This window comes from Amblyomma mixtum, chromosome 2 (assembly GCF_055824585.1).
Source record: "Amblyomma mixtum isolate Tamu chromosome 2, ASM5582458v1, whole genome shotgun sequence".
In the NCBI taxonomy this organism is placed as follows: Eukaryota; Metazoa; Arthropoda; class Arachnida; order Ixodida; family Ixodidae; genus Amblyomma; species Amblyomma mixtum.
This window is the reverse complement of record NC_143013.1, coordinates 193459817-193478559: the sequence shown is the minus strand read 5'-3', so window position 1 is coordinate 193478559 and position 18743 is coordinate 193459817. Positions and strand designations below refer to the sequence as shown.

General features: G+C 47.8%; 1 long non-coding RNA gene across 1 annotated transcript in view; it reads right to left on the bottom strand.

The window, feature by feature from the left end:
- Nucleotides 1–11675: 11675 nt before the first annotated feature.
- LOC149361958 (uncharacterized) overlaps nucleotides 11676–18743 on the bottom strand; it is a 29409-nt gene continuing 22341 nt past the window's right edge. Inside the window, exons 4-5 of the long non-coding RNA XR_016288469.1 lie at nucleotides 17545–17633; nucleotides 11676–11880 (exon numbers count right to left, since the gene is read on the bottom strand). This is a non-coding gene — a long non-coding RNA (uncharacterized LOC149361958). The remainder of the gene's footprint in view (nucleotides 11881–17544; nucleotides 17634–18743) is intronic.

Here is an 18743-nt window from a genome sequence, read left to right as displayed (position 1 = left end):
ACGGCTGTATTATACGCGAACGTGACATTGGGCAGGACGTCGTCCCAGGTTTTATGTTCCACGTCCACTTACATGGAAAGCATGTCTGTAAGCGTCTTATTTAGACGTTCGGTCAGTCCGTTAGTCTGAGGATGATAGGAAGTCGTCCTACAGTGACTGGTGTGACTAAAAACTAGAATATGGTGCAAGAGCTCAGAGGAGAAGGCAGCCCCTCTGTCCGTAATCAAAACTTGTAAAGCGCCATGACGTAAGACGATTTGATGCACAAAGAACTGGGCTACTTCGAGGGCGGTGCTACTCGTAAGGGATGCTGTCTCTGCATAACGCGTGAGATAATTAGTGGCTACGATTATCCACCTTTTCCCGAAGCCTGTTGTAGGGAAAGGTCCCAGCAAGCCCATGCCGACTAGTTGAAATGCTTGCGAAGGCGGCTCAATGGGCTTGAGGAATCCGGCTGGCTTCACGGGCGGGACCTTACGGCGCTGGCAATCCAGGCAAGTGCGGACGTAGTGTGCAACGTCATTACCCATGCGCGGCCAGTAGTACTTCTCTTGAATTCTGGCTTGTGTTCTAGTAATTCCAAGGTGGCCGGAAGCTGGTTCGTCATGGCAGGCGTGAAGAATTTCATTGTGTAGGGACACGAGGACGACCAGCAAGTACGGCCTAGTGTTGGCAGCGAAGTTATTCTTAAAGAGAACACCGTTACGTATGCAGAGAGGCGACAAAGCGCGCCTGAAGGCTTTAGGAACTCTGCTGCTGGCTCCTTCAAGATAACGAATGACGTCGCGAAGATCGGGGTCGGCGCGGTGTTGCTCGGCGAAATCGTTGGTATGGACGGCAGTCAGGAATATTTCTTCGTCGTCAGCAGCGTCATCCGGAGCTGGTTTCACTGCTGCACGAGATAAACAGTCGTCGTCTGCATGTGCGTGACCGGATTTGTAAATCACGGTGATATCAAACTCTTGAAGTCGAAGGCTCCATCTAGCTAGGCGGCCGGAAGGATCCTTGAGATTGGTCAGCCAGCATAGGGCGTGATGATCGGTCACTACTTTGAAGGATCGGCCATAAAGGTATGATCTGAACTTGGAGACGGCCCACACGATGGCGAGGCACTCTTTTTCAGAGGCAGTGTAGTTGGCCTCTGTCTTGGAGAGGGCACGGCTGGCATAGGCGATGACACGTTCTTTGTCCCGCTGAACTTGAACAAGGACAGCACCCAAACCAACGTTGCTCGCATCGGTGTGGACCCGTGTGTCAGCAAGCTCATCAAAGTGCGCCAGCACGGGAGTTGACTGCAGGCGGCGTTGAAGCTCTTGAAACGCCTTCTGCTGCGGAGTTTCCCACTTGAACGGTACATGCGCTTTTGTTAGATCAGTAAGGGGCGAAGCAATTTTAGAGAAATGCTCCACGAAGCGGCGGTAATATGCGCATAGCGCGAGGAAGCGACGAACTTCCTTTTGGTCACGCGGCGGCGGAAAATTGGCAATGGCGGTTGTTTTTTCAGGAACCGAAAAAACCCCTTCTTGGTTCACGACATGGCCTAAAAACTTTAGCTCTTCATATGCAAAATGGCATTTTTCGGCTTTGAGAGCAAGGCCTGAGGACGTTATGGCCTGCAAGACCTCCTCGAGGCGACGAAGGTGCTCCTAGAAAGACGGGGCAAAAACAATGACGTCGTCCAGGTAGACCAGACAAGTTTGCCACTTCAAGTCCGCAAGGACGGTGCCCATGAGCCTTTGGAAAGTCGCGGGTGCCGAGCAAAGACCAAATGGCATCACCTGAAACTCGTACAACCCGTCTGGAGTGATGAATGCCGTCTTTTCGCGGTCTATTTCGTCTACCTCAACTTGCCAATATCCAGACTTCAAATCCATGGAAGAAAAATATCTCTTGTTACATAAGCGATCCAAAGCGTCGTCAGTTCTGGGCAGCGGATACACATCCTTTTTAGTGATGTTGTTTAACCGACGGTAGTCAACGCAGAATCGTAAGGTGCCGTCCTTCTTCTTCACAAGCACTACAGGTGCCGCCCACGGGCTCCTAGAAGGGCGAATAACGTCGTTTGCGAGCATTTCTTTCACCTGTGTGCTAATAGCCTCACGTTCTTTGGTAGATACTCCACAAGGGGACTGCCGGAGTGGCGGAACATTTTCATCTGTAATAATGCGATGTTTCGCAAGATGCGTCCGCCCGACGCGTGGCGAGGACGCGAAGGCACCACGGTAGCGACTGAGCAGTTCCCGTACTTTGTCTCTCTGGTCGAGCGGCAGGGTTGGGTTAATATCGCACTTAACAGCAGCAAGTCCGTCGGGCTCAGTTGTTGAAGCAGTTGTTAAACTGTGCACACAGCTATGTTCAATACGCCACAGTCGTTCCCTTGTTAAGGTGTTGGTGTTCGTTGCTAAAGTTGGTGAGAAGAACGTTGACCTTGCTATCTTCAAGGAAGACAACCGCCCTAGCGACGGGAATTCCTCTGTACAGTAGCAACAGCTGCTTGCTTTCGACGACACCCTCAATTTGCCGTATGTGCTTTGAGCCGACGGTTACCATCACACTGGAACGTGGAGGCACGGTCACGTGTTCGTCCAGAATGTGCAGCGCCGCTGGGAGAACACTATCCACGGATATGGCCTTCTCGGTCGAGAACTGGACGGACTGCGATTGCAGATCAATAACTGCACCGTTTTCGGTCAGAAAGTCCATACCGAGTATGACGTCCCAGGAGCACCCGGCTAACACTACGAACGTTTCCAAGAATGTTTGGCCTTGCACGGTTACCCTCGATGTGCACGTTCCCGTAGGTGTAATGAAATGACCCCCTGCAGTTCGCATCTGTGGGCCGTCCCAAGCGGTTGTGACCTTTTTTAGTGCCGCGGCGAATTGTCCACTAAGTACTGAATAATCGGCACCAGTATCCACCAGCGCTGTTACATCGGCGCCGTCAACCGAAATCTCCAAGTCGGCAGTTGGTGGTGTCTTACTTTGGGGATGTCCAGGCATTCGGTCTCGGCTGCAGTGCGTCGAAGGAGTTCGGCATCGAGTAAAGGCGTCGTGGCCGTGGAGGGGTGCGTCAGGACATCGGCTAGTTGTGTGGTACGTGGGCTCAAGAATCGTCGGTACGGCTACGGAATTCGGCGTTGGTTGAGAACTGTTTTATGGCGATGGAGGATCTTGTATACTTTGTCGTTGAGCAGCCGCACCCCCAGAGGCTGCTGCATCTAGTTTCCCCTACGGGGACTCTGAGACTGGCCTCGTCCTGGGGAACTGTAGCGACGCGGTGATGGAGATCGAGAGAAACGGCGCTGTACGGAGTCCGCTTGCGAGATGTGGTCCGCGATCTCCTGCGGTCGTTCTCCATACATCGGACGATGGCAACCGACGGGGAATCCTCGAAGGCCCATCTCCTTGTATGGGCAGCGACGATAAACGTGTCCAGCCTCACTGCAATGGTAGCACAGCGGCTGATTGTCTGGCGCTCTCCAGACATCAGTTCTGCGGCGTCCTAGCCGCTGTCGAGAATTCGGCTGGGGAGGTGGAGTTCGTGTAGCGGCGGAGGCAGGTGTGTCGTAACGTCGGTTCGGCTGGAATGGAACAAAATGGCGTGTGACGGCGGCGTAGCTGAGATTCGGGGGCTGAGGCTGCACAGGGCCGGGAACAGGTAATGCTGTACAAGTACCTACGCTTGCTGCACCTCCTCACGGACAGCGTCAGCAAGTGTGTTAGGCTGAGGTTTTTCCTTGTTCGGAAAAAGCTTCGCCAGTTCCTCCCTCACGATACATCGAATCATCTCACGCAAGGAGTCTGGCGAATTCACCGTGGCGCCCTCCACAGTAGCCGTGAGCATCGACGCTGTTGTACGGTCGTACTGTCGGGACTTCATGTCCAAAGACTTTTCGATGGTGCTCGCTTCCTTTACGAAGTCAGCTACAGTAACTGGAGGACTTCGAACCATGCCGGCGAACAGCTGCTCCTTGACACCTTTTATAAGGAAGCTCACCTTCCTCTCCTCCGACATGCTTGGGTCCGCACGCCGGAAGAGCCTCTTCATTTCCTCAACATACACCGTCACACTCTCGCTGGGGAGTTGATGTCTGGCCTTTAAAAGCAGGTCGGCCTTCTCCCTGCGCGACGTGCTGTCCTTGAAGGTTTGGAGGAACTCTGTTTTGAACGTATCCCACGTTCCCAGGCCAGATTCATTGTTCAGAAACCAGGTCCTCGCGTAGTCTTCAAGGGCGAAATAAACATGCCGCATCGTGCAGTCAGCGCCCCAACCATTGTAGATGGCCAACCGGTCATACTGGTGCAGCCAGTCTTCGGCGTCCTCGTGTGGTTGACCGTGGAAATGAGGTGGCTCTCGCTGGTGGTGCAGCAGGACCGGCGACACTGTAGCTGCAGGATTCATTGTTGTAGCACCTGCCCTCCGTGAACAGTGGAAAACAGGGAGCAGTTCAAATTCGTGAGATAAGCCCTGTAATCGGCGACTTCCCTGGTGGACTGGCGTGTCGACCTTCGGTATTTGCATGGGGCTTGAATTGCGGCTTGAAGAGGGCGTACGGTGCATTGACGACGTACCCAGCACCTCCACCAGATGTCACGTTGGCTGAGGGTCAACAGCGGGTCAACAGACGTGCGCTTCCAGATCATTTCCACTTTTACACACACACTTCCTCTTCTTCTTGAGAGGCGCTTCCGTCTGCACGAGCGCTGGCGTCAATATCCCCTAAGCTTGGTACTCAAGCTGCGTAGTTGTTTATTACTAGTGCATAAATAATATCCGTAATTCCAGGCGGGGGGGGGGGGGGGGGGGGGGGGCAGCCGCCCCTTTTTGGCCCCGTTCCGGACGCCCATGCGGCCAGTTATTTCTTGAAGACGGCTATAACATTTGGCCTAATGCAGCATATCGCTGAAACCTCACGTAGCATTTTACATGTCTATTAATACCTCACACTGATAACATTACTTAAGCCTCAACAGGAAAATGGCGCAAAGACGTGGACAAAAGAGACAAACACGACAGGACCAGCGCCACTTACAACTGAATTTTATTTCGCACCAAACCCGCCTTTATGTAGGCCAACACGCCCTAACATCCGTGTAATCACGCACAGGCAGTAGAAAAGATCACAGTAAGATATCTAGCACATGAAGCGCAATAGCGACCACGTAACATACTATCATGGCTAAAAAAACCAAAAAAAAATGGCGCTGGTCCTGTCGTGTTTGTCTCTTTTGTCCACGTCTTTGCGCCATTTTCCTGTTGAATCATGAACCAACTAGCCCAAACTAGAGTTCTTCTTATTACTTAAGCGATCGTTTAGCAGTGCACGCTTAGCCTTCGTTTTATTCAAAAGCACTCAAAAAGCAAAATTAGAAAAACATAATATATGATAAAGTTGACTATGCCACCATGAACTAAAAGTTATCAGGCTAATTTTCACCTTCACTGCTACTTATCCGCTAAATCGTCTAGAGTCTGATGGGCCGCTCTTCAAAGCATACATGCATCGGCTTATACGTCTCTGCATTCCAACCAATACAGTGGCAGAAAGAGTAAGAGCACCCTGGGTTACTGTACCCCACAAAAGACTAATTAAAAAGATAAACATCCTTTTCGATTAACCATGTTTTTTGCTGTTTTTGTGCATTGCAGAAGTATTGCGCTGTCGTGCAAGATGACGACACTGCAGCCGCTCCACAGGCTGCGACATGTTACTAGCATTAAAATGCACACAAAGGACACACAGCCGCTCAAACTAAACGCTATTTCTTTCTATTATTTTATCAAATCCATGCTGCAACCTAAGTGAGTGTTTTAGTGCGAACGCATTACTTCACGGGATCAAACAAGACCAAGAATCTTGTGGCTTGCATGACCTTGAGGGTGCAGAAAAATAAAGCATTGCCGGGAGTGAGTTTCGAACCAGAGGCGGCGCTAACAGTTCAGCTTCGCTCGCGACTGCACAGAGGGCACTACGCTATCAACTCGTATTGAACTGCAACACAGTCTCGCGTTGTGCATTGCTCATTTTCGACTTCATCACCTTGCGTCTCCTGCGCAAACAGATCACGTCCGCTTAACCTCGATAAGAGCTTAACCTAAATCTAAAATCGCCGCCAAACGTCCCGACGACCCAGCAAAGCAAAACCATAAGCCAACCAGGCGAAACTCATTCTTTCGCATGTCTGCTCGGCTTACCTGCCAAAACAACACTGCCACTTTCTTCGGAAACTATTTACCCTAATAAATTCAATCACATTTCACTTTGTAATACCTCTCAACTTCAGATTCCTGAGACTCCGAAGGTAGCATTTCGTTCACTTCTCCCGAATTAACCCCTTGACAGTTTTCTAGATCCACCACTCCTAGCGTATCCGCTCTTGCAAAATAGAAAGTTTAATCCCATCGGCTGCATTTCCAATGACTTTGTTTAAGATCCGAGCACCGGAACTGGTATTCTCTTCAATAATTGAAGCCTGCTGTCTGCTTTTATTTTGGTGCGAACGTAATGCATCAGTGCACTGTCGGGGAAGCCTTCATTGAAGAGTTCGCGGGTTACAGAGTTCGGCAGGAAGTTGGGGTGTGGGGCGTCGTACGTGTGATCAAGGCAACCCGCTTAGGCGGCTGCGTTTCCCCTGTCCGTGCCAGTGTTACCCCGGTGTTCATATAATATCGACGTTTGCTCCAGCGTCTTGCATCGCCTTCAACCTCTTCCTTATGTCACTGGCCACCGCGTCCTCTGTAGTTGGTACTATGAGATCTGCAAACGCTGCGTAAAGTCTGTTAGGATTCGACAGTTATGAGCAGTTCTCCGTTCCGCAGTATCTCCTGTGGCGGTCCGGATTACTCGCGAGAGGGAAACTTAGAATTAAATGCGGACTTAACGGTGGCGGAGATGGAGTTTGCAATGGGGCAGCTTCCTACTACATCGGCAGCGGTTCCGGATGGGGTTACTAATAAAGTGCTGAGGAACCTAGATTTAAAGTCAGTGGGGGCACTCACGGACTTGATGAACAAGTATTGGGTGGCCGGAGGGAGAACCCGGCTGAGTGGAAGCATGCCAGGATTACATTTATTCCTAATCGGTATTGAGAATAGGCGTGCCATCTCGCTGACGTCTTGCTTGCCCAATTGATGGACCATGTGCTCCTCAACAGTCTTCAGGGTTATGTGGTGGACAAGAAGTTCATACCTGAAACGATGATTGGCTTCAGTGCTAATGTATCAGCGCAGGACGTCATGGTACACCTCAAAAAGGACGTCGTTGATCCTGGGTACAGCACGGACACCAAGGCTATCTTGGGGTTCGACCTCACTAGGGCCTTTGACAATGTTACCCATGGGGCAATATTAAGGAATCTATCGGACATAGGAACGGGGGGTGTACAACGTTCCGGTATATCAGATCATTTCTGGAGGGTAGGACTCTGGAGATAGTACTCGACGAAGTTAAATCGGATCCCTTCGCTTTGGGGGCTGGGGGACACTGCAAGGGTTGGTTTTATCGCCGTCCCTTGTTAATGTCTCTGAGGCTGGAAAGGATATCGAAACTTAAACATACATTTTATGCGGATTACATTAATCTATGGGTAACCAGGGTCAGCTACGCTCAATTGGGGGAAACTCTACAAGAGGCAGTGGATATTATGGAGGAGCTAGCAGGGGAGGCAGGACTCTCGTGCTCTCAGCCCAAGTCCGAGCTTTTTGTGCTTAGGGATAAACCAAGAGGGATACATGCGAGGCACTGTGCGCCGCCACCCCCGCTAGAGGTGAAAGTGGTGGGAGCATCGCTCGCTGAGGTCCAAACGATCAGGGTCCTGGGTCTCTATCTGCAGACTAACAGGAAGAAGAGGAAGGCCATGGAAAGGCTTCAAAATACGGTCAATGCTACCGTCAGGCTAATAAGGAGAACCGGCAATTGTAAGCGAGGGGTCAAGGAAAATGACTTGTGTAAGCGGGTAGAGGCGTTTGTGCTCAGTAGAATAACGTATGCGACGCGTTATATGAAGATGGACAGGACGGAGAAAGGCAAGGTGGAGGCTGTGATTAGGCATGCATATAAGGCGGCCCTTGCGTTCCCTACCGAAAGGCTGCTACCGAAAGGCTGCTGGGATTAGGCATACACAACACCCTGGAAGAACTGAGCGAGGTGTACTTGGTGATGCAACTCAATAGGTTTTCAAAAACTAGAGCAGGGACATATTGGAGAGGTTCAGCAATGGTGTTGATGCTCCAGCCGGGGACATCAAAATTCACGTGAGGCGGGAAGTGCAAAAGGGCTTATACATAAAACCTTTCCCCAAAAATGTGCACCCGGATTATCGCGAAGACCGCAGGAAGGCAAGAGCCAGAAATTTACATGTTAAGTATGGGAAGTACAACGGTGCAGTCTACGTAGGTGTCACCGGGTATAAAGACAAGGACGCATTTGCAGCTGCGGTGGTGAACAGGGGGGGGGGGGGACACTTTGTCACCTCTGGATTAGTCGAAACTCAGCCCTCAGAAACTCAGCCAAATAGTAGGTGGAGTTCGTTGTTGCTCGGTAAACGACATAGTCATCACCGAAGAGGCGGATATGGGAAGGAATGCCTCTAAGGCAGGTATTTAATGTATATCAAGAAAACGAGGGGCCCAAGAGCGGTAGCTTGCGGTACGCCTGAAAGCAAGATCTTAAGGACGAAGAGTGTGAGTTGGCATATATGCGAGCTGCTGATAGTCAGAACCCTCGATTCCAAATTGGAACACACGGACGAATGTCAGCCGCAGTAACTTCAATAAGAGACCACCATGGGGAACCTTGTCGGTTTTTTTTCCCAAATCTAAAAATATTGTGTCAGTCGGAAAGTTGATAGTCAGGTTTAAATAAATCTTCCAGGAAAAAGGAAAGTTCAGAGTCACAAGAATGACTTTTTTCGTCGCGAACCATGTTGACTTCGATGAAACAAATTCACAAACGTTACGAGTCAGGAATATGAGAGCGTTAAACCTGTTCCAGTAATTTACAAGAGACGCTTCTTATGAAAATCGGGCAATCGGACTCGGTGAAGAATGGCTTCCCTTCTTGAAGACTGGGTTGACGTTGCCACCTGCCAGGTTGGTGTATTAAACCGGTGTTCATCGATTCCTAGAATATCAGTGATAAAACAGGCTAGACACATCAGTAGTATCTTTAAGCACTCTGGCGTTGATAGTGTTCACACCGGTGGATGACGAGTTCTGTAATAGCTAAATTATTTTGACGGCGCCGATGGGATGAGTGAATGAATAAGGCCTTCATTACAAGGGACTGACGGCTGTCAGCCACTGATGGGGAATTAGGAAGGATAGGGGTGTAGGTGCAGCGGCAGCTTCTTGTCGGTCGTTTTCGTAGCCTTCAAAGCGGCGTGTCGTAATTCAGTCGACCCCTCCTACACTACGCCAAGCATGCTGCTCTCACTACAGTATGTTGCGATGTCATGTTGTGCAGCGGCACTTGATCGCATCTGGTGTGCTAGTCCAAAGTGACCTATCAGTAGGCGGAACGCGGTAGCAGGGCTAGCTTTTGGAAAGAGAACAGAACTGACGAGAGCGCCGACCATGATAGACATCTACATGGACGCTGCAATTAGAAACAAAATGGTTGGTATGAACTAGTCTGTGCGCCAGTACTCCAACTCAACAACCAACACAGATGCCACTTACCCGGAGGCTCAATCCTACACACAGAATAGCTTGCCATATGTGAAGCCGTCAACACCATTAGGACCGCCACAAGAGATACTGCAGAACGGAAAACTGCTCATAACTGTCGAATCCTAACAGACTTTACGCAGCGTTTGCAGATCTCATAGTACCAACTACAGAGGACGCGGTGGCCAGTGACATAAGGAAGAGGCTGAAGCCGATGCAAGACGCTGGAGCAAACGTCGAAATTATACGAACACTGGGGTACCACTGGCACGGGGAAACGCAGCCGCCTAAGCGGGTTGCCTTACACGCCTTACACCCCAACTTTCTGTCCTGCGGAACTCGGTAACGCGCGAACTCTTCAATCAAGGCTTCCCCGACAGTGCACTGAGGCATTACGTTCGCACCAAAATAAAAGCCGACAGCAGGCTTCAATTATTGAAGAGAATACCAGCGCCGGTGCGCGGATCTTAAGCAAAGTCATTGTAAATGCAGCCGATGGGATCAAACGTTCTATTTTCCAAGAGCGGATACGCTAGGAATGATGGATCGAGAAAACTGTCAAGGAGTTAATTCGGTAAAAGTGAACGAAATGCTACCTTCGGAATATCTGCTTTCTCAGTCGCAGGGATCTGAAGTTGAGAGCTAATACAAAGTGAAATCTGATTGAATTTATGAGGGTAAATGGTTTTCCAGGACAGTGGCACTGTTATTTGGCAGGTAAGCCGAGCAGACATGCGAAAAAATGAGTTGCGCCTGGTTGGCTTATGGTTTTGCTTTTTTGGGTCGTCGGGACGTTTGGCGGCGATATAAGATTTAGGTTAAGCTTTTATCGAGGTTAAGCGGACGTGATCTGTCTGCGCAGGAGATGGAAGTTGATGATGACGAGAATCGGCAATGCGCAGCGCGAGACTGTGTTGCAGTTCAATACGAGGTGCGATCGGCTGCGGCGATCTCTGCGCAGTGGCGAGCAAAACTGAACTGTTCGCGCCGCCTGGGGTTCGAAGCTCACTCGAGGCAATGCTTATTATATTTCTGCACCTTCAAGGTCATGCAAGCCAGAAGATTCTTGGTCTTGTTTGATCCCGTGAAGTAACGTTTTCGCACTAAAACACTAAAACGTAATCTTGCACGACAGCGTAATACTTCTGCAATGTAGAAAAACAGCTAGATAACATGGTTAATCGAAAAATATGTTCATGTTATTACTCAGTCGTTTGTGGGGTGCAGTAACCCATTAGGCTGTTACTTTTTCTGCATTGTAATGGCTGGAATGCAGAGACGTATAAGCCGATGCATCTTTGCTTTCAAAGCAACCCATCAGACTCTAGACGATTTAGTGGATAAGTAGCTGTGAAGGTAAAAAATAGTGTTGGTTGGTTGGTTTTTGGGGTTTAACGTCCCAAAGCGACTAAGGCTATGAGAGACGCCGTAGTGGAGGGCTCCGGAAATTTCGACCACCAGCCTGATAACTTTTAGTTCATGCTGGCATAGTCAACTTTATCATATTTCACAAGTTTCTATTTTTTTAGTACGTTTTTGAGGGTGCATGCAAAATGATCGCTGAACAGGGTGATAGAAGTAAAATATCAGCGTGAGTTGTTAATAAGAAATCTAAAATGCTGTACGAGTGATCAGTGATTTGTGTGGGATCAACGATAAGCTGCGTTAAGCTGAATCTGATAGCTGTCTTCAAGAAATCACTGGCCGGGGTGCTTTGGATAGTGATAGACAGGATGGAACCAATTTATGGCAGGAAAATGAAAATCCCCGAGCAGAACGACACGGCGGTTTCGATGCACTTCAGTTAAATTGTTTAGGGCATCATAAAGTAAAGGTGCGAAATATTTGTCAGCATTAGGGGGCCGATAGCTAATAGCATTGAAGCTGTGCGGGGGATTTGAGAAAAGTTGAGAATTGTATATACTGTAACCAGGCGCAGGAGTAGTCGGCTTTTCATAATGTGGCAGTAAGAACATTGCAGTCTTGCACTAACTCCGGAGAAAAAAGAAGCACTGAAACTTTAATTTATTGAAGCAGCAGGCACTAAATGGCTTGGTCAAGCAGTCAGATACAAACACTGACAGCATATACTTTCAGCAGTAATTCGGTGGACGGGTCCAAGTGTTGCTAGGTGAAGGTGGAGTCCTTTTCGGTTGCATATTGGCATTTTCAGGTATCAAGATGTCCGGCAGCAGTGCACTCCAAGTTCATAACTGGAGCAGAAAAACAATGTAATATATATATAAATATCGCAATCTGCCACAAGCAAACTTCTCAGCTACCGCGGCGTCTCGGTGGCTACTATGTTAGGAAGCAAGGACCTTTACCATCAAGTCCTATCCAGGTTACCATTTCGCATCTGGTTGATGGCGAGACACAGTAACGTGTGTTCTAAGTTGTCGGTGACCGCTTTAAAACCCCTTGAGAGACCTAAATTCATGCTCTATACTACGGCTTGCTTGCAAGCAGGTAGGGTACCTTGGCAGGCCCATTGGCTAAGTCTAGTACTGCAAAAATGGCTTCTTTAGTGATTCCAACAACGGTGTTCGGGTCATTGTGCTAAAACCAATCACCAGACGCTTACAAATAAAAAATTGGCCATTCCATGCCAAGCGCAACCATTTTTCCGCTCAACCCTCTTTGATTTCGTTCAAGACATTCGTGGCGTTCTATTGAACCGGAAAAACAACTTACCTTAATGTCTAGCGGGAAATAAATTTTCCCATCATGTGACATCACTTTGAATTTTCGAGACAAGTGCAAAACTAGGTCCCTGTAAAAAACTGATAATAAAATGTTTGCTTCTTTTTTTGCTCTCCAAATTTTATGTGGAAAATGTATATTAGTTGTATTTTCTATCAGGAGTGAAGAAATTGCCTCCACAAGGTTTTTATGTTTTTGAAGTTCGTTTTGTAGCTAAAAAAAAAACTCCATTTTGAAACTTGTTTTACCAAGTTCACGTGACATTCATAAGAAATATGAGACTTTTTACTGGCTCGCTATAACTTGTACTACATGTTAAAAAAATGTTTGTACTAAAATTAAAATAACGTTAGGCAAAAAATGCCACATTTGCAAAAATGCATTGTTCTGTGTATTGAGATGAAAATTTTATACTTAGTTGCTCACAGCCAATATGTAAAATACTTTTCTTCTGATAAGTAGTCTTATTTTAATGTCGCTCAGCAATTTTTATCTACGTATTTTGTGTTTTATTCTAGAAAAAAAATTTGAAGATGAGCGCCACAGCGCCGGTAATGGCTGCCCCATACTGTCACTTCACTGCAGAACACAACCTCAGTGCTTTCAGCCTACTCTCATTTTGTGCACTCACGTGCTCAGGCGTTGCACAACCGCTTTGAACAAAGCCGGCATCACCCTTCTCGATTGCTGTGCTTTCAAAAGCCGCTGCTTCCCTCAGAGTTCAATTGGTGTTCGTTTTGTCTATCGTGCAATCGGATACTTGCCTTTCCTGGTTCCAGGATTTTTCTGACGGTTAAGACGGTCAAGAAGGTCGCCGGTAATTCGGCGTAGAGGTCCATTTTTCTGCACCTTGCAAGCTGTCGCGTTTGTGCAATTTAGCGACGAAAGGTAAGCAAAAGAAATTTGTGCGTGCCATTAACCACAGGAATAAGTTCGTGCAGTGTACATGCAATGGAATCTATCAGATTCCGCTGAGCTGTGGTAAAGTGTACGTCGGGCAAACTGGCCGCTGCATCAACATTAGTTTATTAGAGCATGCCAATTCCTTAGCTGATTCAAGGGGGCAGCATCTGCCTAAGCATTGCAACATTTGCAAGCATGATGACAAAGATTGTAATCCGCTTTTCGTTATGACTAAGGTTATCGGACACGCGAGGGATAAGAAAGAACAAGAAATCGCGAGAATAGGGCCTGACAAATGTTGGTTGGTTGGTTTATGGGGTTTAACGTCCCAAAGCAACTAAGGCTATGAGAGACGCCGTAGTGGAGGGCTCCGGAAATTTCGTCCACCTGGGGTTCTTTAACGTGCACTGACATCGCACAGTACACGAGCCTCTACAATTTCTCCTCCAAAGAAATTCTAGCCGCCGCGGCCAGGATCGAACCCGCGTCTTTCGGGTCAGCAGCCGAGCACCATAACCGCTGAGCCACCGCGGCGGCCCTGACAAATGTGTTAGTGATGCTTCAGTACACATGTACCGCAAGGAGTTGGAGTTTCTTGATTTCACGAGAAGATTGTTGCTTTTGTCTTTGTGATTGATGATTGGCGCATGTGCTTTGCTGTGGAGGAAGGAGGCGTTGGTGGAATAAATCAGTTCTTAGTCTGCGTTTGTGCCGTGTGGTTCTCTCTTGTCCCGTCCTTTTTGCGCAGTTACTCTTTGTTCTCACAAGATTTCATGACATGTGCCGAATGTCGCCAGTCCAACCCCCTTGGAAAATGCGCCGCCATTAGCGAGCGTGCGTATAAAAAGCAAAAAATAGGATGTCAAGAAAATTTTTAAAAATCCCAGCTTGTCGCTGAGCATTTGGGCTTGTCTCGCAGTGGCAAAACGTCCGTGTTGCCACCTGCCTTGGGCAAAGAAGCTGCTGACATTAAGAACTTGGTCTTGATGACGATCAAGCTGGATGGCGTGTCGCCACTAAATGACACCAAAGCAGACATCGAAAAATTTGTTACACATATTTCCTCGACAAATTTCTAACGGTAACGGAGTGGATTCCAAGACAAGGCAAGCGTAGTAAGGGGCGGCAGAAAGTTAGGCGGTCGGATGAGAAAAAGAAGTTTGCAGGAATACGGTGTCCGCAAGTGGCAAAAGACGGGTTAATTCGAGAGACATTGGAGAGGCACTGCAGTGGGCGCAGTCAAGCTGACGATGATAATGCTAGTGTACCAAAAAATAAACTGTCTTTGCGTCCTGCTCTTGTTCTTACTTGAATTGAGATATCCCACGTAACTAGCGTGCAATCTCTGTAATTAGTTCTAGGCCTTACACTAAGTACGGCACACACACTACAGATTACTGAATACCCTTATGTGCAACACATATCGAACATTAATTGCCTGTGTCCTGAAAAGTGCAAATATTGGCCAATTCAAAGGAAAATCGGCTGCCTTTTGAACATTTCCGTGCAACATTCCTTTATGACCATCAACTACTTTGCGTGTTTCATAGAATACTCAGCGGCTTCGTCTCTTTTACCATCGCTGACTTTTCTGAAGTCTTTCCAAACTGTTCAGTGCGAATCTATCTGTTTCCCTGCATTGTTGACGCCTTACCAATGGTGAGGTTGTATTTACCGCACAACCTATTGTTCGTTAGCTGCACTTTCTCTGTATTTTCTGCCTAACTAGTGTCTAGGCTTCGTTTACTGTATCGCTGTGCTAAATGTCTTTACCACTATGCTCGCTGTATCATTATTTTCGTCTACATATTTGCTGCGTGTCATCTGTTCCGATGTGTAATGCGGAGGTTAGGCCTCGACAGGAGACAACCAAGTCTCTTTTAGCCTCTCCGCGTAGACACCATGTATTATTGTGCAAAATAAACTGATTGATGGATTGACTGAATCAAGTGACTCGAGGGGGCGTCCACAAAAAAAAAATATATGATCCCTTGGGAGACCTGAGTCTCGCCTCCGCGTCCCAGATATGCGTCTTCGGCGTATGCGATCTTCTTCGTATAGGGTCACTTCCTTCTGTAACACCGCCGCAGTGACTCAATGATTATGGCGCTCGTCTGCTCACCCGAAAGACGTGGGTTCGATCCCAGCCGCGGCGGTCGCGTTTCGATGCAGTCGAATTTGTACAGGCCAGTGTGCTGTGCGATCTCAGTGCACGTTAAAGAACCCCAGTTGGTCGGAATTTCCGGAGCCCTTTACTACGGTATCCTTCATAGCCGGAGTCGCTTTGGGACGTTAAACCCTCTTAAACCAAACTGCCTTCTACGTATCCGGTAATTGTCTCATTTGGGGGCTGGATGCGTGCCTGTAAAAGCAGCTGCTTTGTTTCTTTCCTAACGATGCTTGTGAATGCCTTTAGGAACTCTCGCCTGGATGATTCCCACGTCGCCAGAGAAGTTTCGTGGTTTTTTTACCAAATTCTGGCTCGGTCTTCCACGGCGAAGAAACTGTGCTTCACTTTCGCTTGGTCATCCGAACTGTTGAATACGGAGACATGGTCAGACTGTTCCAGCCAATCTTCAGGATCCTTGTCCGGTGAGCCGTTGAACGGAGCGGCAGTCGGGGCTGGTGCAAAATAATGGGGGCTGGTGTCAGAGCAATGGTTAAGAGACAAACATTTTTGTTTCGCTCCTGCCCTAGAACCACACACCTTAATGCGCTGAATGCATCCGTACCTGTTTGAGAAAAAATGCCGTATTCCATGTTTGTAATAAGGACTGTTGGTATTATAGAACTCGGGAGCCCTGAAAAATACGTTGGGTCCGGTACAGAGCTTTGTGGAAAATAGAAAAAGGAGAGGGGCGCGGAGGCGAGACTACGGTCTCCCCAGGCCATCATATTCGCTTTTGTGGAGGCCCCCTCGAGTCATTTTATTCCGTAGTTGTACATCGCAGAGCACGGCTTTTGCTGGCACATCACGCGAGAAGCGTGGTTACCGCTTCGCTCAAAGCGGATGTGCAAAGCCTGAGCACGTGAGTGCACGGAAAGAGAGCAGTCTGAATAGCGCCGAGGTTGGGTTCTGCAGTGAAGTGACAGTACGGGGCAACTATGACCAATGTTGCAGCGCTCAACTTCGAAATTTTTTTACTCGAAGGAAACCAAAAATACCGCGATAAAAATGGCTGAGCCAAATTTCAATGAAAGGAACCAATGCTTTGCACAATTTTTAAAAGTTTGGTTTTGGTTTGGTTTATTGGGGTTTAATGTCCCGAAGCAACTCAGGCTATGAGGGACGCCGTAGTGAAGTACTCCGGAAATTTCGACCACCTGAGGTTCCTTAATGTGCATTGACATCGCACAGTACACGGGCTTCTAGAATTTCGCCTTCATGGAAATTCAGCCGCCGCGGCCGGGATCGAACCCGCGTGTTTCGGGTCAGCAGCCGAGCGCCGTAACCACTGCGCCACCACGGCGGGGTAATTTTTAAAAGTAACCTTTCTGAGTTAGTAGAGTGCTCTTTCGGCATAGCACTGTAAGCTGTGTAGACCATCAGAATACACCTAAGAAGTGCTGACAGCTGGCTGGTCGACTAATAATGAATAGCTAACTCAACTATTTAATGTGTTAAGAGGTGTGTAGTCCAATGTATGTAATATCCATATCAGTTTTTAGAATTTTCAAATCGTGGTTACCATTAGCGCTGTGGCTCAACAAATTCGGCCTACATCGCGCCAAAATACATGCCGTTTCGACAACCGTGCCGTTAAGCAACCTCTCCGGTGCATGTAACTCATCGAAATAGCGAAAATATGTTGGGCCAGCACCGAAGGTAACCGCATTTTCGGAATTATTAGAAAATTATATAGATATTACTTAGAGTGGGCACACACCTGTCAGAAGTTAGGAGCCCAACTGTATTAGTTGGAGAGTTAACTATGCAATATATAATGCGGCTAATTGGCACGTCTTAGCTGTACTTTGATATATTACATAGATGACAACGCTATGCCGAGAAAAAGCGCGATTTTAGCTGGAAAGCTATTTTTAAAATTGTGTAAAGTCTTAGTTTCCGCCCTATATCTTATTTAGTGTAAAATTGAATAATACAACGAGCTGCACAAAGGCTGTTGCACCGCATAGAAAATTGATTAAAAAATATCTCAAATATTTTTTTTTAAAAAAACATGTACCATTTATGAGAGAAACCTTAAAATAAAAGTGGTTCTCCGCCATGACACTTTAGATTGCCAATTGAAATAAGCTAAATATCTTACCTTTTGGATTGCGGGTCACTACCCTCTGTTTCGTAATGATGGTTTCCGCCTCCTTGGGAAAACACGGTGGTGTTTTCTAGGCCTGTCATCTGTCGAAAGATATAAAGAGAGCGATATTTTGCAACATCTGAACTGAAAAAAATAAAACTCAAGGCAAATAGTGAGGCAGTATACATGCATTTTATCGCATGGTATCCAGTAATAGGTTTCCGTGCAATACAAAAATCGCGCCGTAGTATATAGCACTGTCATCAGTCTGGCGTTAAGTGCTGTTGATTTTATGGTTCGGCAATTAAGGAGGAATAAAGATTGCTTTTATGGTTTTTTACACCCCAAAACAACTCAGGCTATGATTCAAAAGGATTTGCCGGCCTAGCTGGTTCATTTCGGAAATAAAGATTTAACTGCGCGAAAGGGATAGGACACCAGGGAGACACATTCACGACACTTAGAAGCGCAGTGTCGTGCGCTTCTAAGTGTACTGAATCTGTCTCCCTGGTGTTCTAACCCTTCCGCGCAGTTAAATCTTTATTTCAGGCTATGAGGGACATCGTAGTGGAGGGCTTCGGATAATTTCGACCACCAGGGTTTCTGTAACGTGCACTGCCATCGCACAGTACACGGGCCTCCAGGATTCTGCCGTCATTTAAATACGACCAACGCGACCGGAATCAAACCCGCGTCTTTCGAATCACGTGCTGAGCGCCATAACCACTGAGCAGTCGCGGCGGCTGGTAGAGGAAAGAACCAGTGGATACCTTCTGGTTTCGTAAGGCTAACGGCCTAGAAGCAGGACCGGGCTTTAGTCTGTGTGAAACGAAAAACAGCCTGGCGGAGTAGAAACTCAGTGTGCGTACTTAGAAATAAGCATCTGGAAGTAGTTTTTTTCGCATAAACGTTCGTCTCATAACTAATTCGTTCTACAGGAGTCGCTGCACTCTTGCTAAGGCAGGGAAAGAGGAAAGCACATGTAGCCCAGCAAGAATGAAGGTGCTCCACAAATAAGCGCTCTTCAGAGGCAAGAAACGTTGACCTGAGCTGGCGAGCAATCGAGTTTTCTAGATTGAGGGTTTGTAGAACGAGATTTTAATGCGTTAGCACTAGAAGCCCTCTCTTGAAGAAAAAGTGGTGTCGGCGTTGTAACATTCACCACCTGCAAGCTCCAGCCTTCCAACCACCAGCCCCGGTTGCCAGGTCGC